Source organism: Pinus tabuliformis, chromosome 8 (assembly GCF_031772625.1).
Source record: "Pinus tabuliformis cultivar Carrire ecotype Pingquan chromosome 8, CPIR1, whole genome shotgun sequence".
In the NCBI taxonomy this organism is placed as follows: Eukaryota; Viridiplantae; Streptophyta; class Pinopsida; order Pinales; family Pinaceae; genus Pinus; species Pinus tabuliformis.
The window spans coordinates 730,677,966-730,699,869 of NC_142294.1; the positions used below are offsets into that span (position 1 = coordinate 730,677,966).

At 34.6% G+C, this 21,904-nt stretch overlaps 1 long non-coding RNA gene across 1 annotated transcript; it reads left to right on the forward strand.

Moving 5' to 3' along the window:
- Positions 1 to 320: 320 nt before the first annotated feature.
- On the forward strand, positions 321 to 999 carry LOC149237658 (uncharacterized). The gene is made up of 2 exons (XR_016245302.1): positions 321 to 801; positions 950 to 999. It is a non-coding gene; the product is annotated as an uncharacterized LOC149237658 (long non-coding RNA).
- The last annotated feature ends 20,905 nt before the right edge of the window (positions 1,000 to 21,904 follow it).

A 21,904-nucleotide genomic window follows, 5' to 3' on the forward strand; every position in this document is an offset into this window, starting at 1 on the left:
TACTACTACATTATGAGCATTTATTGTTTGCATTAATTCAATTTTTGGGGCAACAAGATGCTGAGGAAACTGGTGATGTATGAATATTTTGTTTGATGAAGTTCCACAAATAAATTTGTACCCCAATGCCGTAGAGCTTGCGGTTTGCTTGGTTAACCGGTCTAATTTTATTATATGTATAGGGACTGCACATTCACATAAAACATTTGTTCTACTTTGGTTGTTTTTTGCGGAAAATAAAACTGTGCACTATTTTTAGCATCAAGTAGTAGTTTGTAAACTAAGGAACTAAGTCACGTATCTCAGATTGGAATATCAGTTTCTCATTGTAATCATTGTATCCTGTCAGCTAGTTTTATAGTTGCGTGATTTTTGAAAATAACTTGACCTGTTGTATTACTGTCAGGCATGGTCTTCCTCATAAATGTTGTGTATTGTATTGATCAAGTAGCTTTATTGAAGAAAAGATACTATTGTCCTGTGAATGAATGTGAGGCAATCAAATTGTCTAAATCTGTCTTTGCACCATCATATCATCTCTTTTAGTCCAAGTCAATGGATAATATGAGACTTTTGACTTGTAAAATTGCCTTCTAATTGATTGGTTTGGCCAGTTGTTATGCCTTTAGACCTGGGGTGCCTTTTCTTTTGAATTTATTTAGTTGGAAGCAGTATTCTATGTTGATGGTGTATCTTGCTGATATTTTTTGGACTTAATCTATATGTGCAGTCTCAAGGTGAAGATGGAGGCCTGAAAGTTGATTACTTCACTTTTTCACCAAATATTGCTGGGTCTTTGAGGTCTGCAGACTTGGTGATTACTCATGCAGATAAATTGATATTTTAGAAGTTTTGAAGTGATTACAACTGTATCTCAGTTTTATTGTATAAAGTCATTAGTTTTTGACATTGCAATAATTGTTGTAAAAGACACTTAAAAATTGTGCAGGTTCAGGCAGTATTTTTGAAACTCAGCCACTTCTTGTTGTTGTGAATAAAGCATTGATGGATAATCATAAAAGTGAATTAGCTGAAGCACTTGTAGTGAGAAAGTTATTAGTTTGTGCTCACCCTGAAACTCTAGAAGAAACTATACTACACTTGGATCTAGGGTCACTCCTCCCTTATCCACTATGAAGTGTCCTATGGCAGCAGTTGAATCAATCAATGGTTTTTAGGTTTTCCCACCAATGGAGGTCCAACGCATGATTGTTTCATGTGACCACTGTAAAACATCTTACAACTATGATAAACCAGACTTGTCTGCTCTAAAACAAGAAATTGTGAAGCTGCAGCCTCAAGTTCAATGTGACCACTGTAAAACATTTTACAACTATGATAAACCAGACTTGTCTGCTCTAAAACAAGAAATTGTGAAGCTGCAGCCTCAAGTTCAATGCAATTGAATGCAGAATGTAGTGCCCTGTTTATGAATTTGCAGTAACCAGATAGACACGCATATAAATTTGAAAACAGTGATACATAAAATTGAAATCTGCACCTACCTGAGCTGCTTGCCGACTTCCGATTCCGCTGATTTGATTCAATTCTGAGACGACCAATTCCACCCAACCTGACAGAGCAACCTGGTTGCTCAATCCAGAGAAGCTCTCCACAGAGGCTCTCTGTCCCTCCGTGCCCAGATCTCAGATCAGTCAAGCTCCTCTACTGTAAAATCTCTTCTCAGGGTTTCCTGCTAATGAGTCCTTCCTTCTCTGTTTTCTCCCCCCCTCCACCGGGTCAGGCTCCTGCTATATAAATCCCCCTTGCCTGGCGGTGGCCGCCCTCCCACTTGCAGCCACCGCCTCTCAGCATTGAAGTTTTCTCTGCGATATTTCCCGTGATAAATTTCAGTAGGTAGGGTCTTTATGAGTTCAGATATTTTTATACGATTGAACATACGTGATATCAATGTTGGCACGTTGTTTCCATAGTTCATAACTTTTAAATTTATATATATACATAACATTCCTTTAATACATGGTATATCTTAAAAAGTTAAATGATATTTCTCATAACCTTTATTTAATATAATTTGCAAACATTAATGTTTTCACTTATAACATTTTATCAAGTATCTGCTATAAATATTTAATGATGTATATATATACTTATAACATTTCAAAATATGTTATAATCTTTTAATGATATATATATTTTTATTAAATGCTATTTGTAAAGTCTAACTATATATACCATAAATTTAATGTATATATATATATAGATATATTCATATATTATAAAGTTTAACATTTTAATTAATGGGTCAATTAGATGGGTTGTTACACAGAAATTCAGTATTATTGGTCTGTGTCTATATTTTATTTTAAATCATGCTATGATTTGATAATCAATAATGTTTTATGAGATGAAGATTGGAGCTAAAACTATTATCTATCTTGTTTCAAGGAGAATTCTGTATGGGAGGTGAAGAAGATTGAAATTATAGTATATATGTGTTGTTTGTCATGGTTGTGAGCTAAGTTACAGGACAAGTCCCTCAGGGTCTCGTGTCTAGTATTTCATGTGTCGGACACAAAAACCGCCCTAAAACATGTCGAAAATGTTTTTCTTCATGTCCTCCAATCGAGACACGTGTTTTGGACGTGTCGAAAACGTGCCCTAACATGTTTGGTTCTTAGGACACATGCCCCATGAAAAGTGACATTTAAAACCTGCAACATGTTTAATTTTTGGGGTTTTTTTTGTCATTGTTCACCACTGAAGTTGAGTTTACTCGTCGTTGGAATCCAATTTGTTGTGCAGTGTGAGGAGAGCGCAATGCTCACAACTTCAAATCAACCCGGACCTGGAGATGTAAGAGACGAGCGTTCGCATGCTTTGTTGAGAGTTTGGATCACTTAAATTTCTTGTAAGTTGTGTTATAGTCTACGGAACTTAACTTAATTATACACGAGTGACCATGTATAGATCATATGTTGAAATAAAAATACCAGCTCCACGTCATGTGCTCATTGATCACTACACCTTCGAGGTCTAAAGGGAGGGAAAGCTCGATTAATGCTCTGGTTAACAATGAAGTCTGAACACATATAAATTTATAGTTCATAAACTACCTTATGTGAAGTTTGAACATGATCAAACTTGTTTGAAGTTAATAACAAAAATTATAACATGAACAATGAACATTGAACTGTGAACATCATTGATGTAGTAAATTAATAAACTAAATAGTAAATAGTGTATACTATATACTATATAGATATCACCATGATTCATATCTATATGGACCAAGCACTATATTTCAGTGTTTTTAATATATATATATATATATATATATATATATATATATAAAATGTGTCCCTCGTGTCTTGTTTCCAGGGTTGCTGCGTCTCGTGTTGAATACTCGTATTTACGTGTCCTCTGTGTCTTGTGTCCTCGTGTCATGTGACTTAGGTTGTGAGAATTCAACAAGGAACATTGAGAAGTTCTTTTCTTCTTGTAAATAATTCCAGAGACAAAATGTTTATTGCCGAGAGAAAGAACATGCAACTCATTAGCCATACCGAAGATTATTGCACATTACATGTACAACAATGTCGAAGATTATTGCACATTACATGTACAACAAGACCATATGGTTGTAGAATGGGCTTATATGTTACTTCAATCTTGTTGAATTGGAGAGACAAAATGTTTATTGCCGAGAGAAAGAACATGCAATTCATTAGCCATGCCGAGATTCTTGCACATTACATGTACAACAAGACCAAGACCATATGGTTGTAGAATGGGCTTATATGTTATTTCAATCTTATTGAATTGGATCCTTAAAGCATTTAAAAGGATTTGGATATTTTGTATAAATTTACTTTTTAGCCACGTAAAATAAAGTAGGGAAATAGATCATTATGATGGCAACTACACTCTCCTTCAATAGTTGAAAAGCAAAAATGAATGAGATAGTGAAATTGAATATGACAAATGAAATATACCACAAGAAAAAGATTGATAGGTCTATGGTTTAAGGAGAGATTGATGATTGAAATTTTGTAAGGTTAGTGCTAACCTCCCAAGTTATGGAAAAGTGTGGCTTTCTAATAAGCATGTAGTTATGTTTGAGGCATGGGGTCATCAACTCAATATTAATTTTCAAAATTGAAAATTACACTGAAATATAACATCAAGAGAACAAAATATATTAGAACAAATGTGCACAATGTATTGTTTACCATTAAATTAATTAGACTTATATTTGAGGTTTGATTTTTATTGACTAAATGAAAATTAAAATCAAAGGACTTGCATTAAATGGCTAGATAGGTAGTTGCGCTGAGAGATGCTCTATAACTCACTATTGGGAAGATGTTGTCACATAACATATATATGTGACAACCAAAAAATTAAATAATAATAACTAAAATATATTACATGCCAATTGCATTACAGTTGGAAAAAAGCAAATGCATGTTTTGTGTTGGTGTGTATATATATCCACCAATTTGAACTTGCATAGTGCAGTTGTTTGCCATTAAACTAATTATACAAAATCAAAAAAAGGTTTTTGCTTGAGGTGAACTTGATTTTGTTGTCAACCTCCCAAGCCATGGTGAGAACCTTGTTACTTGATATACATGAAGTTATGTTTGAACTTTGAATTTCATTGACTCAATCAAAATTAAAATCAACTAATATGCATGAAATGGCTAGATAGGTAGTTTCTCTAAGAGACACTCTACATCCTAGTATGGGGAAGATGTTCTCGTGTAACATATGTGACAATAATAATAATAGTAGTAGTAGTAATAATAACTAAAAGAAATTACATGTCAGTTGCATTACACTTGAAACACAAAGAAATTACATGTTAGTTGCATTACACACACACACACATATATCCACTAAAAAAATTAAATATCACCTTCAATACACTTGAAACATGCACATCCACTAGACTATATCCATTTTAACTCTGGATCTATCAAGTTTGTGTGTGTTTGTGTGTATCCACTAGACTAGTTCCATTTGAACTTTGGATCTATCAAGTGTCAAGAGGGATCAAATACTTTAAGATGTAAACCATTTTTAGAGTAAGCTTTGCACCATGAGGGATTTGATCCCTATTAGTGCTCAATAGATTTGGGGTTAAGATGGATCCACATTAGCATTGAAGTAAATTTGGGGTCTAAAATGGGTCTCCTAAGGAAAATGTTAAAATAGTAGAAGCATATGCCATGACCCACTAAGTTAGAGGTATTATCTAGTGAAGGTTAATGTACATTGTCTCATTAATGATAGTTGCTAAGTTGGTTTAACATAGAGTTATGAGATAATTAAAATAAGAATGAAAGATTTATATTTTTGAGCATTTACAAAGTTATTATATTAATTAGTTATTATATTATATTATATTAGTTGTTATATAGAGAGATAGTTATATAATAATATTATATTCATGATTTAATCATACCTTTTATTTCAAAATAATGTTGAAAGTACATTGCATAGGTGTTATAAGTAATGAGAATAGGTTTAGATTAGCCATACTTAGGGTATCTCTCTTTTTAGGCACTTGATTCTAAGTCACTTATCCGGTAGAGGGGCTTGGCCGCGAGCTCATATAAGGACTCCCTTACCTTCCTTCTCTTCGCAGAGCTCTTTGAGGAGAAGAACCCATAGCCTGCCCTTCCATAGTTAGAAAGGAAAGGTATTGAGCTTAGGTTTTTAGGGGCAGAAAGATAGGCAAAAAATGTGGGTAAAGAGCATTATTTTGAAATTATTATTTTGATTGGAAAAAGAGAACCTATTCACTATTCAGGATTCTAGCCAGCGGTACTGGAAATGAACAAAAGATCACTATGTTTATAAACTACCGACTATTGTTATCCTGTTGCTTCTCAATCTCTTAGTAACATCAAAATGGATCCTAAGAGGAACAAAATATTCATACACTACTCAACTAGAAATTCTAAGTCATATTGTCCCAAATTAAGAAACTACATGATACAACATACAAACACATAGATATGTCTTTAAAGAGATAAAAACTAGAAAAAGAATTCACGAGTCTATGAAGTTTCTCTCATGATGAGCAATGATTTGATCATCCTTGTGTTCTTCACGAATGTATGAGTTCTATGGCAATAGCACCTCAGAAATAACATCTGCTTGCATATTCAACTCTATGAAAATATGTGAAAATGTGATCTTTAGGAACTACATCACAATCTATTTTAGTTGATTGGAAATTTGAAGACCCACATTGCTACTCTAAATTATGTCCTGCATCTAATGAGTAACCAATTTCAAATTGCCAAAGACCTGAAGTTGTTTTATGTTCCTTTTAACAACATATTTAAACATTGCAAAAAGTGCACTAAATTCATTGATATTATTTGAACCTCTACCCAAATTTGCCGTTCCTATAATGAAGTGATTTGTTGACAAGTGGAGAATGAAACCACACCACAAAGAAGTGTGTTCTCCAATCTAGGACTTTTGAAAAGGCCCCATAATATCCCTTTTAATTTGGACCTTACCCACAACGATTTGTATGCATTTAAGGAGTGCAATTATTTTTAGGGCGGCCTTCACTAGAGGAGTAATTTTGTCCTTGAATAACTTTTGTTTCATGCTAGCCATGCCCCCATACAACAAAAATGACTAAGGATTTGAACTTCTTAAGGTTGTGCATATCAAAGTAAGATTTGAAGCAATGCTCTAAGTTTTGTTTTCCCCATAGGTGTTGCATATTTAATTGTGCCTTGATGAGATACCATGCCTATCTTGTGAAGGAGAAAGCAAAAAATAAAAAGGGAGATAGTTTTAGCTACATTGTTACATAAATAGAGAAAAATCGGGACCCTCAAAGCCTCTCCTTTGGAGCCTATCCCAAGTGAAAACTTGATCTTTAGAATGAGCCAAAAAAATAGAACACTTTTCATTGGGGCCTTTAACTCCCATTATTTTTTGTGCCACCATTGTATTGGAAAATTCATGATTATATTGTAATCATGATTATTTTATCATATTTGTTGTTATAAATAATATATTTGTTAATTATATAAGTCAATTATATTTATTGATGTGTGATCTATCATATGATATATTTTATAGTTATATATATCCATGAGATGTAGACCAATTGGATTATGTGTAGGGGTTTAGTTCCCATTAGGTTTTGGGTTCAAACTTAATGGGAAGGGGTTAAGGGTGGTGGCCAAATATGGGGGTTACACTATCCCAATGGACAAATCCACTGAGTCTTACATGATCCTAGTGACAACATCTCGTTGTTGGAAAAATCATTTTTCCATTTAACATGTGGTGTGGCATCGGCATATATATATATATATATATAAGTTATGCTTCTTGTTAGTTGTTTTATATATATTTATTTTAGCTATATAATACTTTAATTATGTTTTTTTGTTATATTTTGTTCTTATATATTATAGATAAAAGCTTCTTCATGTATCTTATATTTTCTTTAATAGAAAGATCCAAGCCCTGAAAGATCACTCTCTTGTCTTTATTCTATATTATTCGATGTGGTGGCCTTTTTTTATGAATATGTTACCTTTTTAATTTGAGTATGTCTTACTGAGCTTATTTGATCTTGCTTCCTCATAAACAATATTACAACCAAGGAGTTGAGACATGAAGTTTCAAGTTCAAAGATGAGTGGCACATCTGTTGGGGATTCCACGACTTGGTTGAAGGCCAACCTAGAGATCCATTTCAAGAGATATTAGGGTAATTCCAAATTATAAGTTAGGTATTTTCCTTTGAACCTCTTATTACCTAATTTTGCAATAACTTTTTGCTAGTTACAGTAAAACTCTACTATTATGGCATCAAAGCAAAAATATGATAAGACAATTATTTTTTAAAATATTCAAGATAATCTTGTAATGGATATAGACAAATTTAGTTCTATCCCCAACTTGTGTATGCTTAAATTTCATAGGTATAAAGTTTATGAAAACAAGTTATTTGATCTCAAAGATCTCTAAAGAGTTTGATACACTTAATCTATTATACTAGTCTCCTTCCAAGAACATGCCTAGCAAGTTCCTTTGCTTGAACCTAAAAATATTGAATTCAGTTTCAAGAAAGTATACCAATACATATATATTGGTCTCATTCAATTTGGAATCCACCCTTTTGTTAGACTTGGCCTAAATATTTCTAGTCTTTGTTGTATCGTTGATTCAATACATCTATGATTTAAGGTTGCACTTATAGCTGGATTTGAGGCCCTTTGCATAATGGTCCAATATGGACATCTATGTTTCCCAAATTTTGTCTCAACTTGGATAACTCACATATTAACTCTTGCATACAAGCCTATATCTAGTTAAAGGGTTTCAAAGTGGCTAGTTAGTCCCCATGTCTCCCAACTTTAGACATCAACCTACCTCAGGTTTGTTTGTCACCACCACAATGTCCCCTTTGATTAGATATATTTCCCAATGCATATATGAAACCATGGTGGCAAGAAAAGAGAATGTGCATCCTATAATTTGTGCATTTACACTGACCTCAAAACCACCTAAATAGAATAAGGAGTATAGAAGCCCAACAATTAGTAACATTCTTCAAGAATCTAAGAGAATAAATATTGGAACATCTAACTCTAGGAAAGAAGCTATATGATTATCAAGATCTCTCTCTACATCTAATTTGTCCTCCATACCGATAAACATATATGTTGTAGAAAGGGTGTGATCATCAAGGAAGTGCAATAAACTACAAAAAATGTAGACAACAGATCCTTGATATATGATCAACAAAGACACCACCAAGGTTATTTCACAAATGAGGAAAGGAAAATTGCTAGTTTTGATTCAACTAGCAAACCCATTTTTGTCTATAAATATCATATATTATTTGGCTATGAATCTCAAGGGAAAAGAGTTCAATATTAGTCCTAGAAAGATTTTATAAAGAGGTCCACCTCTTAATAATACTCAACTCGCTATGTTTGACCAGATCATGATAGATAAAATGCAATTTCTTTCCTATAAAATAAACAAGAGAAGCATATCCCAATGGAGAAAAAACAATTGAATTACTGCAATTGCCAATTATCTTGTCTACACCAAAATATTGATTATTTAACAAGAGATATATTAACGATGAAATAACATGTCTCTATTATTCATGAAGGTATGAAAAAAAGTAAATCAAGGTCATCTAGTGAAGATGAAATTGATACCATGTTCACTACATGTCTTTTGCATTATCCAAAAAGTACATATTGATGAGATAAAATACCATGTGTTACCACCTCCTCCTCTTGTTTTGTATAGATATTATGAGCATGGCCCTAGAAAAATTTGGACAAAAAAATTAGGTTCTACTAACTTAGTCCTTCAGGTTGTAAATATTGAAGAAGGTATAGATAGTAAAGTGGACTACTTTGAATTCATAAACAAACAAGCTCAAGTAGCCAAAGCACCAAAGATAGCTCTACATTTCTATAGAAGTGGATTGAAATAAAAGAACAAATTATATGTATCAGGGTCATAAAAAAAGAACATTATGATCAAAGTGATCATACAAAAGAATATATGGGATACCAGTTCATTGATCCTTTCACTCGGTTAGCCTCTAATAAAAGACAAAGGCCACCTAGAGAGTATGCTCATACTATAGAAAATCCCACCATTTCAATTCTTAGTGACTTAGGCCCTATCTCTGACTTCAAATGTAAATCCCCTACAGAAATCATGAAGGCATTGCACACATGGGAAGGATGGATAAGAACCCAAAGAACCCTATCCAATAATAAATTATTCTTTAGTGAATTAGATACAAGACTATCTTGGGAATTCATAGGTTACTTAGCACATTGGTGGATGCAGATACCCCATAAGCATAGGGATAGTATCCTTAGAGAAGGCGTCGAACTAGGAGACACACTACCTCTAACAAACCTAGTCAATGATGTCAGTGTATAATTTTATGGTGATATCAAATTAGATAAAAACCATTATGCTAATCTATTTCTTTCTCAAATATTATGTGATCTCTCCTTAATGCATGAATACAAATTCATGATGCAAGGATTTCTATACAGATCTCGAGATGGGGTAAATATTGTATTGAGAAAATATTATGTTGTATCATGGTCAAGGATTATCCCTAAACGTGTAAGAAAGATACTTGAAGAGAAAGGAATTTTTTTTTAAGATTATTGTCTTGTAGATCTACATCAAGAAATAGAGAACTTCATTGGATGCATGTGTCAAATTCAAGGCTTCTAAACAACATAAGAAGTAGTCAAAATTTATCAACCAACCTCTCTATATCAAATTAAGAGAAAGTTACGATTATATTTGTTTTAAGCCAAGGTCGAAGCAAGCATATCATCCTATTCATTATTCATGCTCTTCAAGGAAAGGAAAGGAAAGAAGAAAACAATGCTCCAAGTCTCGCAAATCTTTCAAGAAAAGAGTTTCATTTAAGAAATGGACCAGTCCATAGAAAATAAGTAAATGATACATTTGTGGCCAGCTAGGCCATTAGGCTAATAAGTTCCCTTATAAAAATTCAATGAAAGGTATGAAAATATTAGAACTCTTTTCATCACATTTATTCAACATACTTTGACCTTTGTTCTAATTTTGATCCAAAAGCTTTATAGATATTGACTATTCTTCTTCTAACTCTTCTACTAAACCACCATCCCTTGCACATTCCACCGCTTATTTTGATTTAGATATTGACTTACGTATAAATATGCTAGCATTGTCTTCTAATGGTCTTTCCTCTGAAACTACTAAACACCATATACAATTAGTCAACACATTTGTCTAGGGCATTCATGTTGAAATTGGCAGCTAGGGACAAATTCCGATTAGGCCCCTTCCTGCATTTGATCTGGAAATTTAATTAGGCAAAGAAATATTTATGATGTTAAAGTCAACTCCAATTTTTATGAGGGAAAAATATTATTAAAAGGGAATTTGAATTTCCCTCTTAGCATATGTTTAGGTTTTCCCTCAAAGATTCATGTCATCTTTCCCAAAAAATCTCGACCTTTCACTCATAAAGACAACTATAAATTACCAATTGTTGTGCCTCCCATAAACACATTAGTATTGCATACATTTTCTCTACGGTTCATATGTTTTGTTGGCTTGTATTTTTAGTGGAAATTTGCATCTATACTATTGACTTGACTATATGATCTATGTCTTAGATATATATATATATATATCGTTGTGCCTCCCATAAACACATAAGTATTGCATACATTTTCTCTATAGTTCGTATGTTCAGTTGGCTCGTATTTTTAGTGGAAATTTGCATCTATACTATTGACTTGATTATATGATCTATGTCTCGGATATATATATGTGTGTGTGTGTGTGTGTGTGTGTGTATATGTATATGTATATGTATATGTATATGTATATGTCACACTAATCATTATTTCTTCCATTTCATTGATCTCCAACAGTGGGTTAAAGTTTTGTGAAAGCTTGCATTCATTGGCATACTTTTGTAACTCACGTCATAATTTTGTGGCTTGTTCTATTTCTGTAATCTGCATTACAATGGTTCTTTATTTATGTATAGGATCATTAATTACGCGGCAATGTATTTGTTTATAGGTTGGATCATTATAACAGTAGTACGAAATTTATCTATGTGGCATCGCTCACGATGGCATTGCTTATCATCACTATGCTGACATCACATCTTATATAGTGGCATCACATTCTTATAAATTGACAGCGCATCTTATATAATGGCATTTCCTTAGTAACTACAATGGCCCACAATGCTTCAACAACGCACTTGTGTCTTATTTTCTGTTGTGATTGTATTAACACACATAATGCTAACACAGAAATATGGTTCCCTTGCATGGAGTACAAGCAATGGTTCGCACAACATACATATTGAGGCTCACATGTAAGACATACAATGGTACATTTGGCTTCATACAATGACTTGTATAACAAACACTCAGTGGTATCGAATGACAAATACATTCTATGAATGGCATCACTTTTGTATCTTTGTAGTGACATAATACCAACATACATGACTAAGATCTATTTATATATATCAATGGCTTTAACATATATGAGTATGGTTGTATCCTATTAACAGTAAGATAGCACTCTTGACTTTGATGCATATGTATTGGCTCGTATTTTTAGTGGAAATTTGCATGTTGACTATTGACTTGATTATATGATCTATGTCTCGAATATATATGTATATGTATATGTCACACTAATCATTAATTATTCCATTGCATTGATCTCCAACAGTGGGTTGTTAAAGTTTTGTGGAGGCTCGCATTCATTGGCATACTTTTGTAACTCACACATCATAATTTTGTAGCTAATTTTGTGGTTCGTTCTATTTCTTTAATCCGCATTACAATGGTTCTTTGTTTATGTATGGAATCATTAATTATGTGGCAACATATTTGTTTATGGGTTGGATCATTATAACAGCAGTACGAAATTTATCTATGTGGCATCCTTCACGATGGCATTGCTTATCATCACTATGTTGACATCACATCTTATATAGTGGCATCACATTCTTATAAATTGACAACGCATCTTATATAATGGCATTTCCTTAGTAACGACAATGGCCCGCAATGCTTCAACAGCTCACTTGTGCCTTGTTTTTTGTTGTGATTGTATTAACACACATAATGTTCACACAGTAATATGGTTCTCTTGCATGGAATACAAGAAATGGTTCACATAACATACATACTGAGGATCACATGTAAGACATACAATGGTTCATTTAGCTTCGTACAATGGATTGTATAACAAACTCTCAGTGGTATCAAATGACAAATACATTCTATGAATGGCATCACTTTTGTATCTTTGTAGTGACATAATACCAGCATAAATGACTGAGATCTATTTATATATATCAATGGCTTTAACATATATGAGTATGGTTGTATCCTATTAATAGTAAGATAGTTCTCCTTATACATATGTATTGGCTCGTATTTTTAGTGGAAATTTGCATCTATATTATTGACTTGATTATATGATCTATGTCTCGGATATATATATATATATATATATATATATATATATATATATATATGTATATGTATATGTATATGTATATGTATATGTATATGTATATGTATATGTATATGTATATGTCACACTAATCATTATTTCTTCTTTCACATTGATCTGCAATAGTGGGTTGTTAACTTTTGAGGAGGCTCGCATTCATTGGCATACTTTTGTAACTCACACATCATAATTTTGTGGCTCATTTTATTTCTGTAATCCGCATTACAATGGTTCCTTGTTTATGTATGGGATCATTAATTATGTGGCAATGTATTTGTTTATGGGTTGGATCATTATAACAACAGTACGAAATTTATCTATGTGGCATCCCTCACGATGGCATTACTTATCATCACTATGTTGACAGCACATCTTATATAGTGGCATCACATTCTTATAAATTGACAATGCATCTTATATAATGGCATATCCTTAGTAACTACAATGTCCCGCTTTACTTTAGTAGCCCACTTGTGTCTTGTTTTCTATTGTGATTGTATTAACACACATAATGCTCACACAATAATATGGTTCTCTTACATGGAATACAAGCAATGGTTCGCATAACATACATACTGAGGCTCACATGTAATACATACAATGGTTCATTTAGCTTCATACAGTGGCTTGTATAACAAACTCTCGGTGGCATCAAATGACAAATACATTCTATGAATGATATCACTTTTGTATCTTTGTAGTAACATATTACTAGCATACATGACTGAGATCTATTTATATATATCAATGGCTTTAACATATATGAGTATGGTTGTATTCTATTAACAGTAAGATAACACTCTTGACTTTGATGCATATGTATTTGGTTGTAGCTTAATGACAATGAGAAATGATAGCAATGACAACGACTATGCTTCTATGATGACAGTGAAATATCTGATGACATGATGACAATGAAATTGATCTTCATGAGAGTGATCTTCATATTGTATGTGACATTGATATGGAAACAACTCTCTATATTGTTTAGTTCACAATCATATTTGTGAATTGACTTGAGTTGGCCCTAGGTGGCCTAGTGTGATGGATGTATCTCATTCTAGATATACTTTGTATCTCAGTTGAACAATTGATGAATATCTAACAGAAGAGGAATTTGGATGGGTTTTCCCCTGGTCTCTGACCTAAATCATGGTGTCTCTTTTGTGCATGTTTTTATTCTATTGTTCCTTTCTATTTTTCTACATTATTAATGTTTATTTTTATCTCTACATAATTTTTTATGATGATATGATGTTACGGGGTGAATGTAATGTAAATAAAAGGTTTTATAAATGAAATTATCTATAACAAAGAACAATCTAGCCCAAAATAGCTTACATGGAATGAGAGTTAGGATGAGGAAAATCATTGAGATCACCCCCATGAAGACACTTATGACAGAGTTTGTGGATCAAGTAGAGTGAAAGAGATCAAGATGGAAAAGACCTAGAATAATGCTAGGGTTTGAAGGAAACCTTTTCTCTTTCAATATAGATTAGGGTTTGTGAGAAAATCCTCAAATAATCTTTAGATATGGCACAGGTCTACGATAATGAAACCCTAGAGTGAAACTCCTTGATATGATATGATCAGTAAGAAGCCCATGATAGATTTAGAGGAAACCCTAAGCCATTATCTTCCAAATCGAAGCTAGGGTTTAGAAGAAACCCTAGGAGTGGCCTTGATATGGAAAGGGTCTTGGTATGGTTAAGAACATTTCATGGTTTAATCGACAATAAACTTTTCAATTATTCAAGTAGCCCATGATAAATTCAGAGAAACTCGAGGAGAAAGGTATGTTGAAGATTCAAACGTCATTGATGGCTAGACTTGGTTATCGATGAAAGAAGATAAAGGATACAGGTGGTATTCATGAGGATGCATCTCTTATGAAGAAATTATTGATATATGATTGATGGTCGATGATGCCTGCTGGCTAAGAGGGAGTCGGGATCAAGAGGGAGTTGGGAGCCTCCCACAATCTACATTAAAGATAAGTATTTTCAAGAATTATGCCATTCTTTCTGATTCTTCGTGTGTGAGTATTTTATTTGTTTCACTAACTTCTTAAATGAGGATGTGATCCATCTTGAGGATCATCAAGATGCAGAGTAGTGGAGGAAGGGTTATCACCAAGAGAGAGTTGGCGTGGGAGAATAAAGGAGCCACTCTTACATCTAGAAAAGAAAGAGAGTCTTGCCTCATCACCAGGTACACTTCTGATGCAGAAGCATGAGGCTTGAAGACAAAAGACTTCGAATTTTATTCCAAAAATACAACAAAAAAAAGGTTTACAAGCAAAGGAGTGGGATCCTTTAGCTATCACTTTACAAAGCTTTCTAGATAGGATTTGAGCTAGAATTCAAGGATTTGAATTATCTTGTAATTAATTCAAGTATTTAGGCTTAGTTGAGATTCTTGAGGAGAATATCATGCAGATTAGATATTATCTAGGATTAGGCAGATTTGATCCATTGATTTAGGATCTGATTGTTGTATGTACAGGTATTTATGTAAGTTTTGAATTAGTAGAATGGGATTTTGGCTGAGGAGGATTGGAATGTAAAATTTGGAATCTCTTTGTATCTCGTGAATACTGTGCATGGATGGTCAAATCCCAGAGGTCTTTTAAATTTCCTTCGAAATAGTTCTGAAGTTATTTGATTTCAAAATTGAATCTATAGGGTTGAATTCACATGAAACCTGTGTTGTTATTTCTTGAATTTTTCAATTACAGTGAACCATTAATAGCCTGGATATGTTTCGAAATCACAGAGTTAGTTAGCGATATCCTGAGTTTGACAGATGAGAAATAAACTTGGCGGAAGTGCTAAGTATAGCGGAATGAGGAAACCTGACAAATTCGCGAGAAACCCAGAAGAAGATCAGAATCGTCCGATCGGATAGATCCAACAGATCTAATGGTCATCGCGTGCCAACAAGCGCATATGTTAATTCCAAAATCGGATGCGATAATTTATAGAACTGAGTTAATAGCTCAATTAATCGTGACCGTCTGCTTGAAGGGGTCAGATCTGACGGTGATCATGTTGGAATATGCACGTGATTTAATTTAAATTTTGGACGCAATAATTTATAGAACTGAGTTAATAGCTCAGTTAATTGTGATCGTTTTCTTGAAGGGGTCAGATCTGACAGTGATCGCGTCAGAAGATGCATGTGAGTTAATTTAAATTTCGGACGCGATAAGGTTATGAACTAGGGTTTTAATTCCTTTTGGTTCCGTGGAAAATTTGAAGGTTTGCCATATACCGGGTAAATTAAATAGTTCTGCTATTTTAGTAGAATAACTAAAATTGGAGGTTGATGACTGATACTCCAAAGGAAAACCAAGAATAAGTTCCACCCGAACTTGAAGAAGTAGTTTCTAGTTTTGAACGATTATCCTTAACACTTGCAACCAACCCACCATTAGTGGTATCAAAGTAGCCTACTGACACTGAGTAGGATCTCAAAGATCAGAAAAAGAAATCCAACATGGCTTTCAGAGTTGGAGGAAGACGTGGTGGTGGTCAAAGAAGAGGAAGACCAGTTGCAAATGCTGAAGTGTTGGAAGCTATGCAACAGATGCAAGCTAGATTAGAAGTAATGGAAATGGGAAATCAAAGAGATGTAGGTGTTGGAGATGTCAGTGAGCCTAAAGTTGAAGCTGCAGAAGAAGAGGAACCTGCAGAAGTTACTCCTAAAATGAGATTCTTTAAATCAGTGTTGGGATCCACATCTAAACCCAGACTTGAGGTTTCAGTTTATACAAGAGGTTTAAACCCTGAGGAGTTGATAGACTGGATTAATGACATGGATAAATTCTTTGATTATGAAGAAATGGAAGAAGGAAAGAGAGTGAAATTTGTTGTCACAAAATTGAAAGGACATGCAGCACTTTGGTGGGATGGAGTGCAAGAAGAAAGAAAGAGGCTTGTTAAGCAACCAATTAAAAATTGGAACGTGATGGTGGCAAAGTTGAGAGGTAAGTTTTTGCCAAGTGATTATTAACTTTCATTATTTAGATAGATGCAAAACCTTAGACAGAGGTCTTTGACTGTGAAAGAATGCACAGAGGAATTTTACAAAGTGAGCATAAGAGCTAGACAAATTCAAGATACATACAAGAAGGTTGCAAGATATATAAATGGTCTCAGAATGGAGATCCAATATGAGATAAGTGTGATGTTTCCTAAAACAGTAGAAGAGACTTATCAGATGGTATTGAAGGCTGAAGAAAAACTCATGAGGAAGCAATCTACCAGAAGTAGAGGTACTTTCCAAGGAAGAGGAAGTCAAGGTGGTAGAGGAAGATCTACAGCACCTAGAGATGGAGCTAGTAGCAACTCGAATTAGCATACACCCACAGAAGGTGATGCAAGTGGTAGAAGGAGTTTTTCTAGAGGAAGAGGAGGCAGAGGCAGAGGAAGAGAAATCAGATGTTACAGATGTAACAAGCTGGGACACAGAGCCTATGAGTGCCCAAAAAGCGTAGGAACAAATCAGAGAAATGTAATTTTTGCTCAGACTAAAGAGGAAGTAGCAAAGGTGCCAGAAGAAGAAAATGTACCAGAGAAAGGGGAATCTTTGGTAGTTAAAAAAGTTTTGTTAAAGCCAGCAAAGGAAGTTTTTGAACCAGCGTAGAGAAAGACTTTGTTCAGAACTATGTGCAAAGTTCAAGGAAAATGTTGTAAAATGGTAATTGATAGTGGCAGCACCGATAATTTGGTTCTCTACATAAGTGGTGGAAAAGTTGAAATTAAAGACAAAGAAACATCCAACACCTTACAAGTTGTCATGGCTTCAAAAAGGACATCAGTTGTTAGTGAATGAAAAGTGTAAAGTGGAGTTGCAGTTGGGCAGCTACAAAGACAAAATTTTGTGTGATGTGATGCCTATGGATGTGTGTCACATATTGTTGGGAAGGCCTTGGCAATATGATAGAGGAGCTATGCATGATGGGAAAAAGAACACATACAAATTTGGTAAAGATGGTATTAATCATATATTACTACCTATGGAAGAAGAGGATGTATCAAGAAAATTTGATCCAAAGACTCTATTGCTGAGTGGAAAAGAATACTTGCAACAGATTGAAGAGAATGAGATAAATTTTGCATTGATTTGCAAACCCAAGGTAATAACTACTTCTACTAAGATTTCTTATTTGCCAATTGAAATTCAAGAGATGTTGGAAAATTATTGTGATATCATTGTAGATGATTTGCCTAATGAGTTACCACTCATTAGAAAAATCAATCATCATATAGATTTGATTCCAGGGGCAAATCTGCCAAACAAAGTAGCTTACAGGATGACTCCCACAGAAAATGAAGAAATCAGAAAACAGGTTCAAGAATTGTTAGATAAAGGACTAATTAGAGAGAGTTTGAGTCCTTGTGCAGTGCCAATAGTGTTGAGTCCAAAGAAAGATGGAGGCTGGAGAATGTGCACTGATTGAAGAGAAATCAACAAAATAACAATCAGGTACAGATTTCCTTTACCTAGAATTGAATATTTGATGGATTGTTTAAGTGGAGCAAGATATTTTACAAAGCTATATTTAAAAAGTGGGTATCATCAAATAAGGATTAGAGAAGGAGATGAATGGAAAACTACTTTTAAAACAAATGAAGGACTGTATGAATGGATGGTAATGCCTTTTGGGTTATCAAATGCTCCTAGTACATTTATGAGGCTTATGAATGAAGTGCTGAAAGAATTTATTGGTAAATTTTTAATGTTATATCTAGATGATATATTAGTTTACAGCAGATCTAAAGAGGAACATATGAGACATCTGAATTATGTCTTACAGAAGCTGCAACAAGAAAAGTTACTGCTAAATTTAAAGAAATGTTCATTCATGAAGGAAGAGTTGGTATATTTGGGCTTTGTTGTTTCTGTTGATGGATTAAAGATGGATCTAGAGAAGATAAAGGCAATCATATAGTGGCCTTCATTGAAAAGTGTTTTTGAGGTAAGAATTTTTCATGGTCTTGCTAGTTTTTATAGAAAATTCATAAGGAATTTTAGTAAGATCAATGCTTCTATTATTGACACTATAAAGAAGGATAAACAACCATTTAAATGGATTGTTTATAGGTTTTAACCCTATACAGAAATTACCTGCATGTGAATTCTAAAACACATAAAATAAACAATGCAAGAGCATAACACATAAAACACATATACATAGAGATTTTCCCCTGGATCCCAAAACCAGGACTACCAGCTTGATTTTTCATTATGTTCCTTTCAATGTTACAATACATATTTATACATGCCGAAGCGTCCAATACCATGGACCGAAAAACCATCGCGTCCAAAACCATGTGCGAAAATCATGCACAAAACCATAGGTGGGTCCGCCCAACCTAACATAGGGTCCAAAACCAAAATTTTTTGGGGCGCTGCCCTGGACCCCATAAAGTGGGGTTACGGGTACCCCTCAAACCCCCTATGACCTCTCCCCCTCTAACCCCCGGTTAACTACGTGGGCTAGTTTTGGAAAGAATATAACACAACCCAACATTCTCCCACTTGTTGTTTTCTTTCCACACGGGGCCACAAGAGAGCTTAGTCATTTATCCAGCCCTGCAACACTCATTGTTTCTCTACACCAAGAGAAATTCGCAGAGCTCACAAATTTTGTCAATGCATCTGCAATATTCTTCAAATTGTCCACCTTGACCAGTAACACCTTTTTTCTTCTATCATATCCCTCACAAAGTGATACTGAACATCAATGTGCTTTGTCTTTGAATGATATACGGGGTTCTTTGCCAAGAAAATTGCACTTTGGCTGTCACAGTCTATCCTTATAGCTTCCTGTACTAACCCCATACTTGAACACAATGTCTGCAACGAAACTGCTTCCTTGCTTGCATGAGTGGCTGCAATGTATTCTGCCTCTGTAGTTGATAATGCCACTACAAATTGTTTCTTACTCATCCAACTGACTACACCTCCAAATAGGTTAAACACATACCCACTTGTATATCTTCTCTGATCTATATCTCCAGCCCAGTCTGCATCAACAAAGCCACGAATATCCAACACTCTATCCAATCCTGGTCTTCCTTGGTAGCATAAACCATAATCACTAGTGCCACGCAAATACCTAAAAACCCGCTTCACTGCTGTCCAATGCTCATTTCCTGGTTTTGACATAAACTTGCTCAATACTCCCACTTCATGTGTAATGTTTGGTCTAGTACAGACCATTGCATACATCAAGCTACTGACTGCACTTGCATATGGAACATGGAACATGTCCTCTTCCTCTTCTTGTGTCTTGGGACACTGTTCAGTAGATAACCTCACACCTACAGGAATAGGAACCTTCACCGGTTTACTATCCTGCATATTAAACCTCTGCAGTATTGTCTCGACATACTTCCTCTGGTTTAACCAGAGCTTCCTCTTTACCCGATATCTTTTAATTTCCATGCCCAAAAGATAGTTTGCAGCACCAAGATCTTTCATGTCGAATTTGGAGGACAATTGGGTCTTCAAATCCTGGATAATTTCTTTGTCATTTCCAACCAGCAATACATCATCCACATACAAGATCGGATAAATAACACAGTCACCAATTAATTTAAAATACACACAGTGATCTTCTTTACTTCTAGTGAAGCCAAGTCCCCGTATAAATGTATCAAATTTCTGATACCACATCCTTGATGACTGTTTTAACCCATACAGAGACTTCTTTAACTTGCATGCCAATTCTTTCTTACCCTTCACCGCAAAGCCTTCAGGTTGCTTCATGTAGATTTCCTCTTCTAGATCCCCGTGAAGAAATGTTGTCTTCACATCCATCTATTCTACCGCAAAATCAAAAGCAATAGCAACAGATAAAAGTAATCTAATAAAAGTTACCTTGGCAACGGGAGAAAAAATATCACCAAAATCAATTCTCGGCACCTGGGAATAACCTTTTGCTACCAACCGAGCTTTGTATTTCTCCACCTTTCCTTCTGCATTTGTCTTCTTCTTGAACACCCATTTGCTGCCAATGGGTTTGCTTTCAGCCAGCAACTCCACCAGATCCCAAGCCTCATTCTTTTGCAAAGATGCCATTTCATCAACCATGGCCTCTTTCCAGAGTTTGCCATCCTTTGAATTTACTTCTTCCTTCACAGTTCTTGGATCATCGTCAATAATAGATAAAGCAAAATTTGAACAGAAAGCAGATGGACTATACCTTTCTGGCTGCCTTCTTTCTCGAACTGATCTTCTCAGACCTGGAGTTTGTGGCTCTTCATCTTCTGATTCCTCCTCTATTGTAGAGTCTGATTCTTCTTCCTTTAGCTCAAACTCTATCTTCCCAGGTTCCTTTGGTTGGACTTCATGTTTAATAACATCTTTCACCTCTCTGAACACCACATCTCGGCTATACACAACCTTCCTTGTTATTGGGTTCCAAAGTTTATAACCCTTTAAACCATCCTTATACCCAATAAAGATGCACTTTTCAAATTTACTATCCAACTTGGTTCGTTTCTTCTTTGGAACATGTACATATGCATCACATCCAAATACCCTTAGATGTGAAAGAGAGGGTTTCTTACTAGTCCATACCTCTTGTGGAGTCTTATCCTCCAACACTATTGAAGGTGACTTGTTGACCAGGTAACATGCTGTCTCCACTACCTCTGCCCAGAATTCCTGTCCTAACCCGACACCATTGAGCATGCTTCTTGCCCTTTCCATCAACATCTTATTCATTCTTTCTGCAACTCCATTTTGCTAAGGTGTATATGGAGTAGTCTTCTGTCGTGCTATACCACACTTCTTACAAAATTATTCAAGTTCCTTACTGCAAAACTCTCCACCATTATCCG